Here is a 6114-nt window from a genome sequence, read left to right on the forward strand (position 1 = left end):
TCAGCAGCAGGAGGGGCCAGTGCTGGCATTCCCTGCAGGTTTTGCTCTGTGTACAAGGAGGACTTTGTCCCTAGATAGCTGCTCTGGTCACATCGCACTGTGGTTTCACTATGAGCAGATAAAAAGTTTGTTGTTAATGTCACACGCAGCTGAGCTGAGAAGTGCCAGGCAGGGTCCAAAAGCCACCCTGGCTTGCTGGGATTCCAAGCTGAGGTGTGCAGGTCGTTCCAAAATAACCCAAGGCTTGTTGCATGCAAGACACCTGGAAAAAGGAATTTGGCTTTATGTTTCAGCTGAGCAAGCTGGTGACTGAGCTTCCACTGCAGGGTTATGGCAGCACTTCACAAAATCACAGAATCATTCATGTCAGAAAAGACCTTTAGGATCATCAAGAACAACCATCAACCCTGCACCACTACCATGGTCACCACTAAAGCATGGCATGAAGTGCCACAGCCACATGTCCTGGGCAGGCTGTGCCAAGGCTAGACAACCCTTTCTAGGAATACCTTTTCCCTAATATCCAACCTAAACCTCCCCTGGTACAACATTCCCCTTATCCCATCACTTGTTACCTGGGAGAAGAGACTGATCCTTACCTGGCTGCAGGCTCCCAGCTTTGCAGGGCTCTTGTGTTGGACAGCACTGGCTTTATTCCCTACATCTGGTTTGTTCCTTTCACAGCAGAACATGGCACTCACTGGGCAGGCTGGGTACAGGCAGGTTTTATTACAAGAATTAATCCAGATAGCAATTTTTAAAGGCCACAGGATGAGGACACAACTTGAGTGGTTTACTTGGGTTTCAAATCTCCTCTTCCCCAAATTGCAGTACTCTGTAAATCATAGAACCATGGAGTGGTTTGTGTTGGAAGGGACTTTAAAAACCATCTCATTCCATCCCCCTGCCATGGGTAGAGACACCTCCCACTATCCCACGTTGCTGCAAGCCCTATCCAACCTTCCAGAGAACTATAATATATGAATAAATGGTCATTTATATATATGAATGGTAATTCATATATATGTCCAAATATGACCATTTATATAAATACATATGACCAATAATGACACAATGTATTAATAAATTACCATTTTCATGTCCATTTCTCTCCTTCCTCAGTCCAGAGGGAGGGCAGGAAGGTGAACAACATCACATCTGTGCTCCTGCATCTTAGACAAGACTTTGTCATCATACTGGGACTGATTCTTGCTGGACAATGAAGCTAAGGGCTGGAACACCTCTCCTATGAGAACAGGCTGTGGTTCAGCCTGGAGAGGAGAAGGCTCCAGGGAGACCTCAGAGCCCCTTCCAGTGCCTAAAGGGGCTCCAGGAGAGTTAGAGAGGGACTTAGGACAAGGGATGGAGGGACAGGACAAGGGGGAATGGCTTCCCACAGCCAGAGGGCAAGGATAGATGGCATATTGGGAAGGAATGCCTCCCTGTGAGGGTGGGCAGGCCCTGGACAAGGTTGCCCAGAGAAGCTGTGGCTGCTCCTGGATCCCTGGAAGTGTCCAAGGCCAGGCTGGGTGGGGCTTAGAGCCACCTGGGATAGCGGAAGGTGTCCCTGCCATGGCAGGGCATGGGATTGGGTGGCGTTTTAGGTCCCTTCCCACGTAAACCATTCTGGGATTCCGTGGTTTACAGGATCCCAGGGATAGGTGTGCAGGGCTGGCGTTACCTGGAGCAAAGCCCCAGCACAGGGGCTGAGGGAGGCAGCTTTGGGCAGTGTGGGGTGACCTGGGTGTCAGACCCGGCTGCGTCTGCGGGCAGGGCCAGGGGGCTGCCCTGGGCTGGGGCTTTAGGCACTGTGACCAGAGCCCACTGTCCCTCTCACTGCTGGTCCCTTCCTGGTCAGGCTGAGCTCAGCCCTCATCCCCTGCTCACACTGTGGTGAAGCAGCAGGGCTGGCTCCAGGATAAGGCGTTGGGAACCCCTCTGCTCCCAGCACTGCAGATGTGGGCTTTGGAAGGAATCTCAGATGGACAAACAGCGTGGGACGGAGCCCACGGAGCTCCAGGCATTTCAGCTCTGCAGTCGCTGTCCAGTGCCAGAATGTGGGATCTTGTTGCAAAGCATCCCGAGTTCTGTGTCTGCCAGGTGTGCGGGATCCCCTGCTTGTGCACAACCTCTCACCGTGTCGGGAAAACCTGCCCCAGCTTCCTGGAATCCTGCTAGGCTGGGATGCTCCGAGCCCTCACACAGGGTGGGCAGCAGGACACGCTCCCTGCACATGTTCATTCATTCAATGAAAGGGATGGGGTAATTCCCATTATTCCCATTAACAGTCACGGCGTAATTCCCACAATTCCCACTAGAATGAACAGTTTATTCCCATTAACAGGGATGGGGTAATTCCCACCCAGCGGAGTGGAACAAGAGCAGAGGAAATCCCGAGAGCACCGGCACAGGCAGCCCTGCGGCAGCTCAGCTGTCGGCGACTGTTGAGCAGTTTTCCCTTCTGGCATGTCTCCTTTCATCCCAGCCTCTGGCCTCCACCTGAGCAGTCTGAAATCCTGAGCAGCTGAGCAGCTCTTTGCTCTTACAGGCATTCAGATGGTCTCAGCTGAACCCCAGCAGCTGCTGCCTGTGTGAGGCACTTCTCCGCCGGTTCTGCCCAGTGCTCATCCCCTGCCTTGCGAGGAGGTTGGCACAGCTCCCTGTTCCCATGTCCCCACCTCCTCTGAGCCGCTCCCGGAGCTGCTGAAGGGACATGGAACTGCCATGCTCGGTATCCTCTGAGCAGATTTCTTTACCTGGCTGCTACATCCCGTTCCCAGGTTCCTGTCCCACTCCAGGCTGCCTGAACACCTCTGCCACCACCTGGGACCTCACTGGCACTGTTTACAGTTCTAATGCCAGTCACTAATTTTCTCTGATTGGAAATATGAGATAATGTTGGAAATGCTCACAAATTTTCTCCTGTTTCTCATCTGTGGTGGGAAGGGCTAATGAGAAACAGAAAAACAGAAAAGCAAAGGCTTTTCCCTTCCTCCCAACTATAGTCCTGCTAGAGACATTCCAGCTCCAGAGGTTTAGACGCTGGGTATCCTGTCTCTCTCCTGATGTCCCCAGCCTTCCACACAGCTCATTAGTTCAGTGAAACCTCCCTTGATGCTCTCTCCCTCAACTCTGTTGATTTCCTGCTGTTAAAGTCGTAGGTCCATCCATCATCCATTCACCGTCCATCCACCATCCATCCCTCCCTTTATTTCCCAGTGACTCCCCTGCCTATAGACAGAAATCCCTTACAAACCTCAGAGCTTTAACTCCCTCTTTGTGATTCATTTTTAACTTCCCAGGAGAAGGATGATCTTGGTGGAAGGAGCCCAGCTTGGCGTGGTCTTCATTCTGCTGTCATGTGCAAGAGAGATGGAGAAAAATACATCCAGAGGTCCAGAGATAGTCATGGAACACGGGCAGCATGTCCAAAGTAATCCCATCTGCAGGAGCCTACAAGAAGCCATTCCTTCTCCTGGAGCCTAAAAAGGAGAACAATTTCCTTCACCAGGTTTGACAGCAAGATGTGGGGTCACTGGGGAGATAGCCGCAGATAGATCCATCAGGGCCGAAGGCAGGAGAACCACAATTAATATTAGGTTGCAAAACCTAACACCTGGACTATCTTTGCTTTTCTAACACCAAAACCGTCCCTTTGCCGAAGAGGCTGAGAGCTCACAGGCAGCATTGTCTGGGCTGAGAAATGCAGGGCCTGTGAGGCACCTTCAGCTGCTGTGACAGTAAATCCTGGTAAGAACAATTCAGCAGAAGCCTGGTCAGCCAGAGCCCAGGATGGAGCAGGGGCATGGCACAAAGTCAGTTTTACACAGACCCCTAAAGCAGCAGTTCTCCAGCAATAGCAGCTGGCTCAGCCTTGGCTACGGAAGTTTATTAAGATAAATCAGAGACTGGAATTTCTAATGAAATTAAACTAGACTGTAAAAAAAAATGTAAAAATGGAAATGGACTAAAAATTCCATCAGACATTTGATATTAATCCAACACAAAAATGCTTGTGATGCTTTAAAAGGAATTATGTAATAATCTGGTCAAAATAACAAAGCCTTTAAATGCAGATTCCACCTAGAGGTGGGATCCATAGGGAGATAAAGAGGACTTTCAGCTAAATGGCAAAGGCAACATGGAGCCACCTCCCTGTGATTGCTCCTCTGGGACTGGCGGCCTACACTGGGCTCCCACAGCCCCACAGCTGGGCTCCTGCAGTACTGGCACAGGTTGCCCAGAGAAGCTGTGTCTTGGTTTGAAAAGACAGGTGTCTGCTAAGGAAGGCAACAGCCTCTCTTGAAATGGAAAATGTAAACCACCTCCCTCCAAATTAATATACTTTTGAAATTAAGAGGCTCTCGGGCAAAGATATGGGAATAGGAATAACAGTTCTTTATTAGGAAAATTAAAAATAAAAATGCAATAGTACAAAAAAAGGAAACAAACCACTGCCAGAGTGAGAGCAGGCCCTGGCAGGCTGTGGGTCAGGGTGGTGACAGCAGTGCCATTCCAGGGTGGCTCAGCCCTCCTGCAGTGCCAGCTGTGCTTCTGCTGGAGCAGGATCCTGGACAAGGCTGGAGTTTTCCTCTGGAGCTCCAGGGCTGCTGGAGATGGGCCTGGGCTCCCTCTGGGAATGCAGTGGGGCAGGAAGCTGCTCCTCTGGGAATGCAGTGGGGAAGAAAGCTGCTCCTCTGGGAATGAAGTGGCCAAAGGCTGCTGTGCTGTTCCAAGGGCAGATTGGATCCAGGTGGGAATGCTTGGCTCCTCCCCTGGGCAGAGCCTCTCCCCATGGGATGATGGAATTTTCTCAGCCATGCAGGGACACTGACTGGAGAGCTCCTGGAGGGAGGATTGGGTCTGGAAGAGATAAAGAAAACTGCCCCACCTGGTTTTAACCAGTGGCCCAATTAACAGAAGGTAACTGCCCCACTTCTAACAGATGGCAATGGAATACACACCCTCAGCCACATCTTGCAACCTAAGACAAGCTGTGGCTGCTCCATCCCTGGAAGTGTCCAAGGCCAGGCTGGACTGGGCTTGGAGCACCCTGGGATAGTGGAAAGTGTCCCTGCCCATGGCAGAGGGTGGAACTGGATGGTGTTTATGGTCCCTTCCCACCCAAACCATTCCATGATTCTGTTCTTCAATTCTCATGCAGTTGAAGTTGTCCCTGCTCCTTTCAGGGGTTGGGTCCTGCCTGTGGTGGGTAGGCCCTGGCTGGACACTGGGTGTCCCTAAAGCCACTCTGTCATTCCCCTCAGCTGGACAGGAGAGAGAAAATAGAGCTAAAGGCTCATGGCCAGAGATAAGGACAGGGAGGTGTCACTCAGCAAGGACCATCATGGGTGAAACAGATTCCACTTGGGGAAATGAGATAATTTGTTACAAATCAGATCAGAAATAAAACCAAATCATAAAGCACCTTCCCACCACCTCTCCCTTCTTGGGCTCAACTTCACTCCTCAATTCTCCAACTCCTCCCCTCCAGCAGTGCAGGGGGATGAGGAATGGGGGTTACAGTCAGGTCATCACACCTTTTTTCTGCTGCTCCCTCCTCCTCAGGGGCAAGATTCCTCACACGCTTACCCTGCTTCAGTGTGAGTCCCTCCCACAGGAGACAATCCTACAGGAACTTCTTCAGCATGAGTCTTTCCCACAGGCTGCAGTTCTTCACAAACTGCTCCAATGAAGTTCCCTTTCCACAGGGTCAGTCCTTCAGGAACCAGCTGCTCCAGTGTGGGTCCCCCAAAGGTCACACGTCCTGCGAGGAAAGCTGCTCCAGTGTGGGCTCTGCTCTCCACAGGGCCCTGCCAGAGCCCTGGGTGGGCTTCACACAGGGCCTTTCCTGGGCATCCCCCTGCTCCAGCCTGGGCTCCTCCAGGAGCTGCAGGTACATCTCTGCACCCCATGGCCTCAATGGGCTGCAGGGGCACAGCTGCCTCACCACAGTCTTCACCATGGGCTGCAGAGGAATCTCAGATCTGGAGCATGGAGCAATGCCTGCTTCTCCTTCTCCTCTGACCTGGGGGTCTGTCAAGCTCTTCCTCTCACTGTTCCCACTCCTCTCTAGCTGCTGTTCTGCAGGTGGATATTTTTCCCTGCTTCTTA

This window comes from Vidua chalybeata, chromosome 26 (assembly GCF_026979565.1).
Source record: "Vidua chalybeata isolate OUT-0048 chromosome 26, bVidCha1 merged haplotype, whole genome shotgun sequence".
In the NCBI taxonomy this organism is placed as follows: Eukaryota; Metazoa; Chordata; class Aves; order Passeriformes; family Viduidae; genus Vidua; species Vidua chalybeata.